This window comes from Kogia breviceps, chromosome 2 (assembly GCF_026419965.1).
Source record: "Kogia breviceps isolate mKogBre1 chromosome 2, mKogBre1 haplotype 1, whole genome shotgun sequence".
In the NCBI taxonomy this organism is placed as follows: Eukaryota; Metazoa; Chordata; class Mammalia; order Artiodactyla; family Physeteridae; genus Kogia; species Kogia breviceps.
The window spans coordinates 87,090,319-87,108,044 of NC_081311.1; the positions used below are offsets into that span (position 1 = coordinate 87,090,319).

General features: G+C 44.0%; 1 long non-coding RNA gene across 1 annotated transcript in view; it reads right to left on the minus strand.

The window, feature by feature from the left end:
- LOC136793698 (uncharacterized) overlaps window positions 1-17,726 on the minus strand; it is a 70,103-nt gene that overhangs the window by 15,380 nt on the left and 36,997 nt on the right. Inside the window, exons 8-10 of the long non-coding RNA XR_010839314.1 lie at window positions 14,800-14,978; window positions 9,785-9,963; window positions 4,788-4,966 (exon numbers count right to left, since the gene is read on the minus strand). This is a non-coding gene — a long non-coding RNA (uncharacterized lncRNA). The remainder of the gene's footprint in view (window positions 1-4,787; window positions 4,967-9,784; window positions 9,964-14,799; window positions 14,979-17,726) is intronic.

The following is a 17,726-nucleotide window of genomic DNA, read 5'->3' on the forward strand; positions in this document are numbered from 1 at the left end:
CAGAAAGCAAAAGACATACCGTATGACATCACTTATAGGCGTTATCTAACAGCTGACACAAATGAACATATTTCCACAAAGAAAGACACTCACACACTTGGAAAACAAACTAAGCTTATGTAAAATGAAAGGTGGGGGGAATGGATAAATTAAGATTCGTGTCACCGTGTGTACAAATACATATATCAAAGAGACCGACCATATAGCAAGGGAGGTCACCAGGTCACTCTGCAATAATTTACGTGGGAAGAGGATCTGTACAAGAATATGTATATATATATATATGTGTGAGTGTGTGTGTGTGTGTGTGTGTGTATATGTGTATATATATACAAAACGTACAAACGAACCAGATTGTGTACACATAGGACCAACAATATTCTAATCATTACCGCGATCAAAAGAATTAAAAGAGCGAACAAGAAGTAATGTGACATAAACTTCTGGGGTTTCTTCCTGGCACATTCCATTCTAATTTACAACCTGGGAACAGGACTTCCAGAAGGGCTCTGCTGCCCTAGTAACCAGATGTGGGAATGTAGCAATGCTGACGCCTTGTGGCCGTTTCCCACAGCAGCAGCTTTAAAGTCAGTGCTAATGGTCACTCAATATTCACACACATTGGAGGCTTGTCAATGACACCTGCCCTCCAAGAAAAATATTCTGGGGTAGAAAATCGACCCAAAAATTCAAAAGAGGGCAACCTTCCAAGAAGACAATTTCAAGAGGTTTATTGTACTCACAGTTTCTTTTTCTGTTTTTGTTTAACAGAATAAAAAAAGGCGTGGAAAAATGCTGAATTCGGTATTATTAAAGACACGCAAATACACGCTACAAAAACCTATCAGGTCACACCACTCAGAATGGCCATCAGCAAAACTTCTGCAAACAATAAATGCTGAAGGGGTGGTGAAGAAATGCGTACCCTCGGTTCTAAGCGGGACGTGGTAAGAGCCCCTAAGGAAAACACAGTGGAGTTGCCTGGAAAGGGTAAACATTGAGCGACCGTTCAATCAAGCATACCCACTGCTGGGTCTATCACCTGAGAGGATGAGAATCAAAAAGACACGGGCTGGCAATCCTGCAATCCAGCAATGTTTACCGTAGCCAACACTTGGAAGCAATGAAAATGTCCATCCACAGAGGAATGCAGAAAGGAGAAGTGGTCCGTGTACACGATGGAATAGTACTCCAGTGAAAAGTAGAAATTCCATTTTAAAAACAGATATAAGTAACGAGACATCAGCTTTGGGGGATTTCTCCAGACACATTCCACCGTACTTGATAACCGAGGAACACCACTGGCAGGAAGGTCTGTTTCACTAGTTACCAGAGTGGGAAACGCAGGAATGCTGCAGCCCTCTGGCCGTTACCTGCAACAGCAGCTTGAAAACCCGTGCTAATGGTCACTTCATGTGCACAAGTACTGGAGGGCTGTCGATGAAACCTGCCCTCAAAATGTCTAGAGGGAGGTACTGGCCAAAATATTTCAAAATGTGGCACATACTTCAAGAAAAGAATGTGATGAGGTAAGCTACACACACAGTTTGAAGAAAAAAAGGACATCCCTGAAAGCTCAATTTCGAGGCTTTATGAGACGCATGCAAATCCAACCACAGAGGTATCGGCTCACACCAGTCAGAAGAACCATCAGCAACAAAACTACCAACCATTCATGCTGAAGGGGTTGTGGAGAAGTGCATACCCTCTAGGTTAAGTGGGACTTTGCCGCCAGCCGCGGCGGGTCCTCAAAGTGTAGCAACAACCGACGAGAGGGGGTAGGGAACTGAACGCACCAAGGTATGGGGTCAGAAGGGCACAAGCAACTGACGGTTGCAAGGCAAGTTTAATAACAAAGCATAGCCATATATATACCCCTAAAGCAGGGAATTTGCTTCGTCACGCCTTATCGGCATCAGCTGGTTGGTTGGCTTCCCGGCTTGGTCACACCTTATCAGCATCAGCTGGTTGGTTGGCTTCTCGGCTTCTCCCTCAAAGGCACCAATTTCCCCTCCAGGGTTGCTTTTCCTAGCTTTAGGGAACAACCAGGGACTCCCAGTAACTGAGCAGGTCCCTGGAGCGATTTGGCCAAAGACCATCTCCTTTTTTATGTTCATACCATAAAGTCCAGGAGGCATACCAAGGAGAGTACAGTCGGGCCCTGAGGCCTATGAGGGTCTGAGTGGCGCCTTCCTCAGAGGGCAATGGTCGCCACAGGACTTCACCTGGTAAGAGGCACTAATGGGAACAGAATGGAGGTGCCTTTACAAGGTAAACACTGACTTACGACATGATCCAGCAGGCCCACTCCTGGGCCTATAACCTAAGAAGACAGAAGTGGAAAGACACAGGCAGGCAAATCTGCATTGCAGGAGTATTACAATAGCCAGGACATGGAAGCAACCAGAAAGTCCATCAACAGATGAGTGGACAAAGAAGAACAGGGACCTGTACAGACGGAATATTAGCCAAGGAATAAAAATGAAACAATGCCATCAACAGCACCATAGGTGAGGCTAGAGTTAATCACGCACCTTGCAGTAAGTCACAGAGCGAAAGATACATATCCTACGATATCACTTATAGGTGTTCCCTAAAAATTGACATCACCTAAGATATTTCCACAGAGAAAGGCAATCACAGATGCAATAAAGAGATTTATGGTTCACCCATGGACAGGTGTGAGAATTGTGTACATTAGGAAATTGGGTTTAAGAGAGATATACAAACACAGGTGAACTACATAATCACCAAAGGCCTACGGAACACCAAGAGAAGAGTACTCAACATTGTGTCATAAGCTACATGGGAAAAGGATCCAAAGAAGACTAGATACATGTTTATGTGTAAAAGAGCCACATCTTTCACACCTACAACAAGCAAAACACTGTAATCAACCTTGGTGTGAGAAAAATTGAACATTAAATTAAAAGACGAACAAGTAAGCAGTGAGACACAAACTTAAGGGGCTTTTTCCTGGCACATTCCATTCTAATTGACAACCTAGAATAGGACTTCCACGGAGGCTCTGTTGCCCTAGTAACCAGGTTTGGTAAAGGAGACCTGCTGCCGCCTTGTGGCCGTTTCTCAAAACAGCAGCTTTAAACCCAGTGCTAATGGTCACTTGATATTCAAAATCATTGCAGGCCTATAAATGACACCTGCCCTCAAAAACAATTCTTGGGTCGTAAATCGAGGGAAAAAACTCAAAAGACATGCACATTTCAAAACGACAATTTCAAGAGGCATATTTTGCACACATTTTGTCTTCTCTTTCTTTCTTTCTCTTGTGATAAACAAAAGGGCATGGAAAAATGCTCAACGTCAGGAATTAATAAAGCCATGCAAATCCAGTCGACAAAAACGTTCACCCACAGTCGTCCGAATGATCATCAGCCACAGAGTCTACAAAGAACTAATGCTCAAGGTGTTTTAGAGAACTCTGTGCCCTCTAGCTGCCGCTGGGACGTAACCTGGTAACAGCTAGTAGTGAGAACACAGTGGAGGTGCGTTGAAAGGTAAAAATTGAGCTAACATGTAATCGGGTAGGCCCACTGATGGGCCTATCTCCCGAGTAGACCAAAATCCAAAAGACACAGGCTGGCCATCCTGCACTGCAGCAGCATGTACCATAGCCAAGACTTGGAAGAAACCCAAATGTCCATCAAGAGAACAATGCACCAAGAAGAAGGGGCCCATGTACACAATGGAATATGAGCCACGGAAAAGCATGGAACAGTGCCGCTGGCACCACCGTCGAAGGATCTAGAGACAATCACCCAAAAGGAAGTACGAAAGAAACCGAAATATAAATATCCTATGACATCACTTATAGTTGTTACTTAAACATTGATACCCATGAAGTCATTTCCAAGAGAAGGCCGTGCATAGATTCAGCAAACCAACTATGCTTGACCAAGTGGGAAGGTGTAAGGAATGTGTGAATTTGGATATGGGGGTTTACAGACATGTAGTGACACATATGAAATATAGAATCACAAAATACCTAAGGAATACCAAGAGAGGTCGACTCAACACTCTGTAATAACCTACACGGGAAAGGATCCAAAGATGAATAGATCGATACATACATATAATGAACCAGATGCTGTACACCTAGAACACACACCACAATTTTTTATCCACTTGGCTGTGATACTAGATAACAATTAAATTTTAAAAAACACACAAGAAGTAAGGAGATATAAGCTCTTGGGCGTTTGCCCTGGCACACTGCACTCTAATTTGCAGCCTACTAACACAATTTCCAGGAAGCCTCTGTTGCAGGAAAACCCAGAGTTGGAAATGGAGAAATGCTGCCGCCTTGTGGCCGTTTCCCGCAAGAGCGGCTTTAAACGCATAGCTATGGGTCACTTAACATTCACAAGGACTCGGGCCTCTAAAAGACACCTGCCCTCAAAAAAAATGTCCTGAGCTAGGCAGTGTCCAAAAACATTCAAAGCAGGCACACGTGTCAAAGAGATAGTATGAAGAGGTAAGTTTTACTCACTCTTTATCAAAAAAAGGAAAATGGAGAAAAGCTCAACATCAGGAATTATCAGACTCCTCTAACCTACAAAGAGCTTTCAACTCACCCAAGTTAACTACCGTCAGCCAAAAGACTACAAACAATAAATGCTGAAGGGGTTTTAGAGAACTCTGTTCCCTCTAGCTGCTGAGGAGATGTATAGTTGTAACAGCCAATAATGAGAACAGAAAGGAGCTGCGTTTACATTAAACAACTGAGCCCCCATTCCACCCAGAACACCCACAGCTGAGCCTCTCACCTGAGAAGACACAGGCTGCAAGAGCTGCACTCCACGAGTTTTCACAGTAGCCAAGACACCGAAGCAACCAAAATGTCCATCAACAGATGAATGGATAAGAAGAGCTGGTCCGTGGACACAGTGGACTCTCAGCCATGGAAAACAAGGAGACACTGCTCTTTGAGGCACCATAGATGAGCCTAGAGATAATCACCGAACATGAGTTAAGTCAGAAAGCAAAAGACATACCGTATGACATCACTTATAGGCGTTATCTAACAGCTGACACAAATGAACATATTTCCACAAAGAAAGACACTCACACACTTGGAAAACAAACTAAGCTTATGTAAAATGAAAGGTGGGGGGAATGGATAAATTAAGATTCGTGTCACCGTGTGTACAAATACATATATCAAAGAGACCGACCATATAGCAAGGGAGGTCACCAGGTCACTCTGCAATAATTTACGTGGGAAGAGGATCTGTACAAGAATATGTATATATATATATATGTGTGTGTGTGTGTGTGTGTGTGTGTGTGTATATGTGTATATATATACAAAACGTACAAACGAACCAGATTGTGTACACATAGGACCAACAATATTCTAATCATTACCGCGATCAAAAGAATTAAAAGAGCGAACAAGAAGTAATGTGACATAAACTTCTGGGGTTTCTTCCTGGCACATTCCATTCTAATTTACAACCTGGGAACAGGACTTCCAGAAGGGCTCTGCTGCCCTAGTAACCAGATGTGGGAATGTAGCAATGCTGACGCCTTGTGGCCGTTTCCCACAGCAGCAGCTTTAAAGTCAGTGCTAATGGTCACTCAATATTCACACACATTGGAGGCTTGTCAATGACACCTGCCCTCCAAGAAAAATATTCTGGGGTAGAAAATCGACCCAAAAATTCAAAAGAGGGCAACCTTCCAAGAAGACAATTTCAAGAGGTTTATTGTACTCACAGTTTCTTTTTCTGTTTTTGTTTAACAGAATAAAAAAAGGCGTGGAAAAATGCTGAATTCGGTATTATTAAAGACACGCAAATACACGCTACAAAAACCTATCAGGTCACACCACTCAGAATGGCCATCAGCAAAACTTCTGCAAACAATAAATGCTGAAGGGGTGGTGAAGAAATGCGTACCCTCGGTTCTAAGCGGGACGTGGTAAGAGCCCCTAAGGAAAACACAGTGGAGTTGCCTGGAAAGGGTAAACATTGAGCGACCGTTCAATCAAGCATACCCACTGCTGGGTCTATCACCTGAGAGGATGAGAATCAAAAAGACACGGGCTGGCAATCCTGCAATCCAGCAATGTTTACCGTAGCCAACACTTGGAAGCAATGAAAATGTCCATCCACAGAGGAATGCAGAAAGGAGAAGTGGTCTGTGTACACGATGGAATAGTACTCCAGTGAAAAGTAGAAATTCCATTTTAAAAACAGATATAAGTAACGAGACATCAGCTTTGGGGGATTTCTCCAGACACATTCCACCGTACTTGATAACCGAGGAACACCACTGGCAGGAAGGTCTGTTTCACTAGTTACCAGAGTGGGAAACGCAGGAATGCTGCAGCCCTCTGGCCGTTACCTGCAACAGCAGCTTGAAAACCCGTGCTAATGGTCACTTCATGTGCACAAGTACTGGAGGGCTGTCGATGAAACCTGCCCTCAAAATGTCTAGAGGGAGGTACTGGCCAAAATATTTCAAAATGTGGCACATACTTCAAGAAAAGAATGTGATGAGGTAAGCTACACACACAGTTTGAAGAAAAAAAGGACATCCCTGAAAGCTCAATTTCGAGGCTTTATGAGACGCATGCAAATCCAACCACAGAGGTATCGGCTCACACCAGTCAGAAGAACCATCAGCAACAAAACTACCAACCATTCATGCTGAAGGGGTTGTGGAGAAGTGCATACCCTCTAGGTTAAGTGGGACTTTGCCGCCAGCCGCGGCGGGTCCTCAAAGTGTAGCAACAACCGACGAGAGGGGGTAGGGAACTGAACGCACCAAGGTATGGGGTCAGAAGGGCACAAGCAACTGACGGTTGCAAGGCAAGTTTAATAACAAAGCATAGCCATATATATACCCCTAAAGCAGGGAATTTGCTTCGTCACGCCTTATCGGCATCAGCTGGTTGGTTGGCTTCCCGGCTTGGTCACACCTTATCAGCATCAGCTGGTTGGTTGGCTTCTCGGCTTCTCCCTCAAAGGCACCAATTTCCCCTCCAGGGTTGCTTTTCCTAGCTTTAGGGAACAACCAGGGACTCCCAGTAACTGAGCAGGTCCCTGGAGCGATTTGGCCAAAGACCATCTCCTTTTTTATGTTCATACCATAAAGTCCAGGAGGCATACCAAGGAGAGTACAGTCGGGCCCTGAGGCCTATGAGGGTCTGAGTGGCGCCTTCCTCAGAGGGCAATGGTCGCCACAGGACTTCACCTGGTAAGAGGCACTAATGGGAACAGAATGGAGGTGCCTTTACAAGGTAAACACTGACTTACGACATGATCCAGCAGGCCCACTCCTGGGCCTATAACCTAAGAAGACAGAAGTGGAAAGACACAGGCAGGCAAATCTGCATTGCAGGAGTATTACAATAGCCAGGACATGGAAGCAACCAGAAAGTCCATCAACAGATGAGTGGACAAAGAAGAACAGGGACCTGTACAGACGGAATATTAGCCAAGGAATAAAAATGAAACAATGCCATCAACAGCACCATAGGTGAGGCTAGAGTTAATCACGCACCTTGCAGTAAGTCACAGAGCGAAAGATACATATCCTACGATATCACTTATAGGTGTTCCCTAAAAATTGACATCACCTAAGATATTTCCACAGAGAAAGGCAATCACAGATGCAATAAAGAGATTTATGGTTCACCCATGGACAGTTGTGAGAATTGTGTACATTAGGAAATTGGGTTTAAGAGAGATATACAAACACAGGTGAACTACATAATCACCAAAGGCCTACGGAACACCAAGAGAAGAGTACTCAACATTGTGTCATAAGCTACATGGGAAAAGGATCCAAAGAAGACTAGATACATGTTTATGTGTAAAAGAGCCACATCTTTCACACCTACAACAAGCAAAACACTGTAATCAACCTTGGTGTGAGAAAAATTGAACATTAAATTAAAAGACGAACAAGTAAGCAGTGAGACACAAACTTAAGGGGCTTTTTCCTGGCACATTCCATTCTAATTGACAACCTAGAATAGGACTTCCACGGAGGCTCTGTTGCCCTAGTAACCAGGTTTGGTAAAGGAGACCTGCTGCCGCCTTGTGGCCGTTTCTCAAAACAGCAGCTTTAAACCCAGTGCTAATGGTCACTTGATATTCAAAATCATTGCAGGCCTATAAATGACACCTGCCCTCAAAAACAATTCTTGGGTCGTAAATCGAGGGAAAAAACTCAAAAGACATGCACATTTCAAAACGACAATTTCAAGAGGCATATTTTGCACACATTTTGTCTTCTCTTTCTTTCTTTCTCTTGTGATAAACAAAAGGGCATGGAAAAATGCTCAACGTCAGGAATTAATAAAGCCATGCAAATCCAGTCGACAAAAACGTTCACCCACAGTCGTCCGAATGATCATCAGCCACAGAGTCTACAAAGAACTAATGCTCAAGGTGTTTTAGAGAACTCTGTGCCCTCTAGCTGCCGCTGGGACGTAACCTGGTAACAGCTAGTAGTGAGAACACAGTGGAGGTGCGTTGAAAGGTAAAAATTGAGCTAACATGTAATCGGGTAGGCCCACTGATGGGCCTATCTCCCGAGTAGACCAAAATCCAAAAGACACAGGCTGGCCATCCTGCACTGCAGCAGCATGTACCATAGCCAAGACTTGGAAGAAACCCAAATGTCCATCAAGAGAACAATGCACCAAGAAGAAGGGGCCCATGTACACAATGGAATATGAGCCACGGAAAAGCATGGAACAGTGCCGCTGGCACCACCGTCGAAGGATCTAGAGACAATCACCCAAAAGGAAGTACGAAAGAAACCGAAATATAAATATCCTATGACATCACTTATAGTTGTTACTTAAACATTGATACCCATGAAGTCATTTCCAAGAGAAGGCCGTGCATAGATTCAGCAAACCAACTATGCTTGACCAAGTGGGAAGGTGTAAGGAATGTGTGAATTTGGATATGGGGGTTTACAGACATGTAGTGACACATATGAAATATAGAATCACAAAATACCTAAGGAATACCAAGAGAGGTCGACTCAACACTCTGTAATAACCTACACGGGAAAGGATCCAAAGATGAATAGATCGATACATACATATAATGAACCAGATGCTGTACACCTAGAACACACACCACAATTTTTTATCCACTTGGCTGTGATACTAGATAACAATTAAATTTTAAAAAACACACAAGAAGTAAGGAGATATAAGCTCTTGGGCGTTTGCCCTGGCACACTGCACTCTAATTTGCAGCCTACTAACACAATTTCCAGGAAGCCTCTGTTGCAGGAAAACCCAGAGTTGGAAATGGAGAAATGCTGCCGCCTTGTGGCCGTTTCCCGCAAGAGCGGCTTTAAACGCATAGCTATGGGTCACTTAACATTCACAAGGACTCGGGCCTCTAAAAGACACCTGCCCTCAAAAAAAATGTCCTGAGCTAGGCAGTGTCCAAAAACATTCAAAGCAGGCACACGTGTCAAAGAGATAGTATGAAGAGGTAAGTTTTACTCACTCTTTATCAAAAAAAGGAAAATGGAGAAAAGCTCAACATCAGGAATTATCAGACTCCTCTAACCTACAAAGAGCTTTCAACTCACCCAAGTTAACTACCGTCAGCCAAAAGACTACAAACAATAAATGCTGAAGGGGTTTTAGAGAACTCTGTTCCCTCTAGCTGCTGAGGAGATGTATAGTTGTAACAGCCAATAATGAGAACAGAAAGGAGCTGCGTTTTACATTAAACAACTGAGCCCCCATTCCACCCAGAACACCCACAGCTGAGCCTCTCACCTGAGAAGACACAGGCTGCAAGAGCTGCACTCCACGAGTTTTCACAGTAGCCAAGACACCGAAGCAACCAAAATGTCCATCAACAGATGAATGGATAAGAAGAGCTGGTCCGTGGACACAGTGGACTCTCAGCCATGGAAAACAAGGAGACACTGCTCTTTGAGGCACCATAGATGAGCCTAGAGATAATCACCGAACATGAGTTAAGTCAGAAAGCAAAAGACATACCGTATGACATCACTTATAGGCGTTATCTAACAGCTGACACAAATGAACATATTTCCACAAAGAAAGACACTCACACACTTGGAAAACAAACTAAGCTTATGTAAAATGAAAGGTGGGGGGAATGGATAAATTAAGATTCGTGTCACCGTGTGTACAAATACATATATCAAAGAGACCGACCATATAGCAAGGGAGGTCACCAGGTCACTCTGCAATAATTTACGTGGGAAGAGGATCTGTACAAGAATATGTATATATATATATATATATATATATATATATATATATATATATGTGTGTGTGTGTGTGTGTGTATATGTGTATATATATACAAAACGTACAAACGAACCAGATTGTGTACACATAGGACCAACAATATTCTAATCATTACCGCGATCAAAAGAATTAAAAGAGCGAACAAGAAGTAATGTGACATAAACTTCTGGGGTTTCTTCCTGGCACATTCCATTCTAATTTACAACCTGGGAACAGGACTTCCAGAAGGGCTCTGCTGCCCTAGTAACCAGATGTGGGAATGTAGCAATGCTGACGCCTTGTGGCCGTTTCCCACAGCAGCAGCTTTAAAGTCAGTGCTAATGGTCACTCAATATTCACACACATTGGAGGCTTGTCAATGACACCTGCCCTCCAAAAAAAATATTCTGGGGTAGAAAATCGACCCAAAAATTCAAAAGAGGGCAACCTTCCAAGAAGACAATTTCAAGAGGTTTATTGTACTCACAGTTTCTTTTTCTGTTTTTGTTTAACAGAATAAAAAAAGGCGTGGAAAAATGCTGAATTCGGTATTATTAAAGACACGCAAATACACGCTACAAAAACCTATCAGGTCACACCACTCAGAATGGCCATCAGCAAAACTTCTGCAAACAATAAATGCTGAAGGGGTGGTGAAGAAATGCGTACCCTCGGTTCTAAGCGGGACGTGGTAAGAGCCCCTAAGGAAAACACAGTGGAGTTGCCTGGAAAGGGTAAACATTGAGCGACCGTTCAATCAAGCATACCCACTGCTGGGTCTATCACCTGAGAGGATGAGAATCAAAAAGACACGGGCTGGCAATCCTGCAATCCAGCAATGTTTACCGTAGCCAACACTTGGAAGCAATGAAAATGTCCATCCACAGAGGAATGCAGAAAGGAGAAGTGGTCCGTGTACACGATGGAATAGTACTCCAGTGAAAAGTAGAAATTCCATTTTAAAAACAGATATAAGTAACGAGACATCAGCTTTGGGGGATTTCTCCAGACACATTCCACCGTACTTGATAACCGAGGAACACCACTGGCAGGAAGGTCTGTTTCACTAGTTACCAGAGTGGGAAACGCAGGAATGCTGCAGCCCTCTGGCCGTTACCTGCAACAGCAGCTTGAAAACCCATGCTAATGGTCACTTCATGTGCACAAGTACTGGAGGGCTGTCGATGAAACCTGCCCTCAAAATGTCTAGAGGGAGGTACTGGCCAAAATATTTCAAAATGTGGCACATACTTCAAGAAAAGAATGTGATGAGGTAAGCTACACACACAGTTTGAAGAAAAAAAGGACATCCCTGAAAGCTCAATTTCGAGGCTTTATGAGACGCATGCAAATCCAACCACAGAGGTATCGGCTCACACCAGTCAGAAGAACCATCAGCAACAAAACTACCAACCATTCATGCTGAAGGGGTTGTGGAGAAGTGCATACCCTCTAGGTTAAGTGGGACTTTGCCGCCAGCCGCGGCGGGTCCTCAAAGTGTAGCAACAACCGACGAGAGGGGGTAGGGAACTGAACGCACCAAGGTATGGGGTCAGAAGGGCACAAGCAACTGACGGTTGCAAGGCAAGTTTAATAACAAAGCATAGCCATATATATACCCCTAAAGCAGGGAATTTGCTTCGTCACGCCTTATCGGCATCAGCTGGTTGGTTGGCTTCCCGGCTTGGTCACACCTTATCAGCATCAGCTGGTTGGTTGGCTTCTCGGCTTCTCCCTCAAAGGCACCAATTTCCCCTCCAGGGTTGCTTTTCCTAGCTTTAGGGAACAACCAGGGACTCCCAGTAACTGAGCAGGTCCCTGGAGCGATTTGGCCAAAGACCATCTCCTTTTTTATGTTCATACCATAAAGTCCAGGAGGCATACCAAGGAGAGTACAGTCGGGCCCTGAGGCCTATGAGGGTCTGAGTGGCGCCTTCCTCAGAGGGCAATGGTCGCCACAGGACTTCACCTGGTAAGAGGCACTAATGGGAACAGAATGGAGGTGCCTTTACAAGGTAAACACTGACTTACGACATGATCCAGCAGGCCCACTCCTGGGCCTATAACCTAAGAAGACAGAAGTGGAAAGACACAGGCAGGCAAATCTGCATTGCAGGAGTATTACAATAGCCAGGACATGGAAGCAACCAGAAAGTCCATCAACAGATGAGTGGACAAAGAAGAACAGGGACCTGTACAGACGGAATATTAGCCAAGGAATAAAAATGAAACAATGCCATCAACAGCACCATAGGTGAGGCTAGAGTTAATCACGCACCTTGCAGTAAGTCACAGAGCGAAAGATACATATCCTACGATATCACTTATAGGTGTTCCCTAAAAATTGACATCACCTAAGATATTTCCACAGAGAAAGGCAATCACAGATGCAATAAAGAGATTTATGGTTCACCCATGGACAGGTGTGAGAATTGTGTACATTAGGAAATTGGGTTTAAGAGAGATATACAAACACAGGTGAACTACATAATCACCAAAGGCCTACGGAACACCAAGAGAAGAGTACTCAACATTGTGTCATAAGCTACATGGGAAAAGGATCCAAAGAAGACTAGATACATGTTTATGTGTAAAAGAGCCACATCTTTCACACCTACAACAAGCAAAACACTGTAATCAACCTTGGTGTGAGAAAAATTGAACATTAAATTAAAAGACGAACAAGTAAGCAGTGAGACACAAACTTAAGGGGCTTTTTCCTGGCACATTCCATTCTAATTGACAACCTAGAATAGGACTTCCACGGAGGCTCTGTTGCCCTAGTAACCAGGTTTGGTAAAGGAGACCTGCTGCCGCCTTGTGGCCGTTTCTCAAAACAGCAGCTTTAAACCCAGTGCTAATGGTCACTTGATATTCAAAATCATTGCAGGCCTATAAATGACACCTGCCCTCAAAAACAATTCTTGGGTCGTAAATCGAGGGAAAAAACTCAAAAGACATGCACATTTCAAAACGACAATTTCAAGAGGCATATTTTGCACACATTTTGTCTTCTCTTTCTTTCTTTCTCTTGTGATAAACAAAAGGGCATGGAAAAATGCTCAACGTCAGGAATTAATAAAGCCATGCAAATCCAGTCGACAAAAACGTTCACCCACAGTCGTCCGAATGATCATCAGCCACAGAGTCTACAAAGAACTAATGCTCAAGGTGTTTTAGAGAACTCTGTGCCCTCTAGCTGCCGCTGGGACGTAACCTGGTAACAGCTAGTAGTGAGAACACAGTGGAGGTGCGTTGAAAGGTAAAAATTGAGCTAACATGTAATCGGGTAGGCCCACTGATGGGCCTATCTCCCGAGTAGACCAAAATCCAAAAGACACAGGCTGGCCATCCTGCACTGCAGCAGCATGTACCATAGCCAAGACTTGGAAGAAACCCAAATGTCCATCAAGAGAACAATGCACCAAGAAGAAGGGGCCCATGTACACAATGGAATATGAGCCACGGAAAAGCATGGAACAGTGCCGCTGGCACCACCGTCGAAGGATCTAGAGACAATCACCCAAAAGGAAGTACGAAAGAAACCGAAATATAAATATCCTATGACATCACTTATAGTTGTTACTTAAACATTGATACCCATGAAGTCATTTCCAAGAGAAGGCCGTGCATAGATTCAGCAAACCAACTATGCTTGACCAAGTGGGAAGGTGTAAGGAATGTGTGAATTTGGATATGGGGGTTTACAGACATGTAGTGACACATATGAAATATAGAATCACAAAATACCTAAGGAATACCAAGAGAGGTCGACTCAACACTCTGTAATAACCTACACGGGAAAGGATCCAAAGATGAATAGATCGATACATACATATAATGAACCAGATGCTGTACACCTAGAACACACACCACAATTTTTTATCCACTTGGCTGTGATACTAGATAACAATTAAATTTTAAAAAACACACAAGAAGTAAGGAGATATAAGCTCTTGGGCGTTTGCCCTGGCACACTGCACTCTAATTTGCAGCCTACTAACACAATTTCCAGGAAGCCTCTGTTGCAGGAAAACCCAGAGTTGGAAATGGAGAAATGCTGCCGCCTTGTGGCCGTTTCCCGCAAGAGCGGCTTTAAACGCATAGCTATGGGTCACTTAACATTCACAAGGACTCGGGCCTCTAAAAGACACCTGCCCTCAAAAAAAATGTCCTGAGCTAGGCAGTGTCCAAAAACATTCAAAGCAGGCACACGTGTCAAAGAGATAGTATGAAGAGGTAAGTTTTACTCACTCTTTATCAAAAAAAGGAAAATGGAGAAAAGCTCAACATCAGGAATTATCAGACTCCTCTAACCTACAAAGAGCTTTCAACTCACCCAAGTTAACTACCGTCAGCCAAAAGACTACAAACAATAAATGCTGAAGGGGTTTTAGAGAACTCTGTTCCCTCTAGCTGCTGAGGAGATGTATAGTTGTAACAGCCAATAATGAGAACAGAAAGGAGCTGCGTTTTACATTAAACAACTGAGCCACCATTCCACCCAGAACACCCACAGCTGAGCCTCTCACCTGAGAAGACACAGGCTGCAAGAGCTGCACTCCACGAGTTTTCACAGTAGCCAAGACACCGAAGCAACCAAAATGTCCATCAACAGATGAATGGATAAGAAGAGCTGGTCCGTGGACACAGTGGACTCTCAGCCATGGAAAACAAGGAGACACTGCTCTTTGAGGCACCATAGATGAGCCTAGAGATAATCACCGAACATGAGTTAAGTCAGAAAGCAAAAGACATACCGTATGACATCACTTATAGGCGTTATCTAACAGCTGACACAAATGAACATATTTCCACAAAGAAAGACACTCACACACTTGGAAAACAAACTAAGCTTATGTAAAATGAAAGGTGGGGGGAATGGATAAATTAAGATTCGTGTCACCGTGTGTACAAATACATATATCAAAGAGACCGACCATATAGCAAGGGAGGTCACCAGGTCACTCTGCAATAATTTACGTGGGAAGAGGATCTGTACAAGAATATGTATATATATATATATGTGTGTGTGTGTGTGTGTGTGTGTGTGTGTATATGTGTATATATATACAAAACGTACAAACGAACCAGATTGTGTACACATAGGACCAACAATATTCTAATCATTACCGCGATCAAAAGAATTAAAAGAGCGAACAAGAAGTAATGTGACATAAACTTCTGGGGTTTCTTCCTGGCACATTCCATTCTAATTTACAACCTGGGAACAGGACTTCCAGAAGGGCTCTGCTGCCCTAGTAACCAGATGTGGGAATGTAGCAATGCTGACGCCTTGTGGCCGTTTCCCACAGCAGCAGCTTTAAAGTCAGTGCTAATGGTCACTCAATATTCACACACATTGGAGGCTTGTCAATGACACCTGCCCTCCAAGAAAAATATTCTGGGGTAGAAAATCGACCCAAAAATTCAAAAGAGGGCAACCTTCCAAGAAGACAATTTCAAGAGGTTTATTGTACTCACAGTTTCTTTTTCTGTTTTTGTTTAACAGAATAAAAAAAGGCGTGGAAAAATGCTGAATTCGGTATTATTAAAGACACGCAAATACACGCTACAAAAACCTATCAGGTCACACCACTCAGAATGGCCATCAGCAAAACTTCTGCAAACAATAAATGCTGAAGGGGTGGTGAAGAAATGCGTACCCTCGGTTCTAAGCGGGACGTGGTAAGAGCCCCTAAGGAAAACACAGTGGAGTTGCCTGGAAAGGGTAAACATTGAGCGACCGTTCAATCAAGCATACCCACTGCTGGGTCTATCACCTGAGAGGATGAGAATCAAAAAGACACGGGCTGGCAATCCTGCAATCCAGCAATGTTTACCGTAGCCAACACTTGGAAGCAATGAAAATGTCCATCCACAGAGGAATGCAGAAAGGAGAAGTGGTCTGTGTACACGATGGAATAGTACTCCAGTGAAAAGTAGAAATTCCATTTTAAAAACAGATATAAGTAACGAGACATCAGCTTTGGGGGATTTCTCCAGACACATTCCACCGTACTTGATAACCGAGGAACACCACTGGCAGGAAGGTCTGTTTCACTAGTTACCAGAGTGGGAAACGCAGGAATGCTGCAGCCCTCTGGCCGTTACCTGCAACAGCAGCTTGAAAACCCGTGCTAATGGTCACTTCATGTGCACAAGTACTGGAGGGCTGTCGATGAAACCTGCCCTCAAAATGTCTAGAGGGAGGTACTGGCCAAAATATTTCAAAATGTGGCACATACTTCAAGAAAAGAATGTGATGAGGTAAGCTACACACACAGTTTGAAGAAAAAAAGGACATCCCTGAAAGCTCAATTTCGAGGCTTTATGAGACGCATGCAAATCCAACCACAGAGGTATCGGCTCACACCAGTCAGAAGAACCATCAGCAACAAAACTACCAACCATTCATGCTGAAGGGGTTGTGGAGAAGTGCATACCCTCTAGGTTAAGTGGGACTTTGCCGCCAGCCGCGGCGGGTCCTCAAAGTGTAGCAACAACCGACGAGAGGGGGTAGGGAACTGAACGCACCAAGGTATGGGGTCAGAAGGGCACAAGCAACTGACGGTTGCAAGGCAAGTTTAATAACAAAGCATAGCCATATATATACCCCTAAAGCAGGGAATTTGCTTCGTCACGCCTTATCGGCATCAGCTGGTTGGTTGGCTTCCCGGCTTGGTCACACCTTATCAGCATCAGCTGGTTGGTTGGCTTCTCGGCTTCTCCCTCAAAGGCACCAATTTCCCCTCCAGGGTTGCTTTTCCTAGCTTTAGGGAACAACCAGGGACTCCCAGTAACTGAGCAGGTCCCTGGAGCGATTTGGCCAAAGACCATCTCCTTTTTTATGTTCATACCATAAAGTCCAGGAGGCATACCAAGGAGAGTACAGTCGGGCCCTGAGGCCTATGAGGGTCTGAGTGGCGCCTTCCTCAGAGGGCAATGGTCGCCACAGGACTTCACCTGGTAAGAGGCACTAATGGGAACAGAATGGAGGTGCCTTTACAAGGTAAACACTGACTTACGACATGATCCAGCAGGCCCACTCCTGGGCCTATAACCTAAGAAGACAGAAGTGGAAAGACACAGGCAGGCAAATCTGCATTGCAGGAGTATTACAATAGCCAGGACATGGAAGCAACCAGAAAGTCCATCAACAGATGAGTGGACAAAGAAGAACAGGGACCTGTACAGACGGAATATTAGCCAAGGAATAAAAATGAAACAATGCCATCAACAGCACCATAGGTGAGGCTAGAGTTAATCACGCACCTTGCAGTAAGTCACAGAGCGAAAGATACATATCCTACGATATCACTTATAGGTGTTCCCTAAAAATTGACATCACCTAAGATATTTCCACAGAGAAAGGCAATCACAGATGCAATAAAGAGATTTATGGTTCACCCATGGACAGGTGTGAGAATTGTGTACATTAGGAAATTGGGTTTAAGAG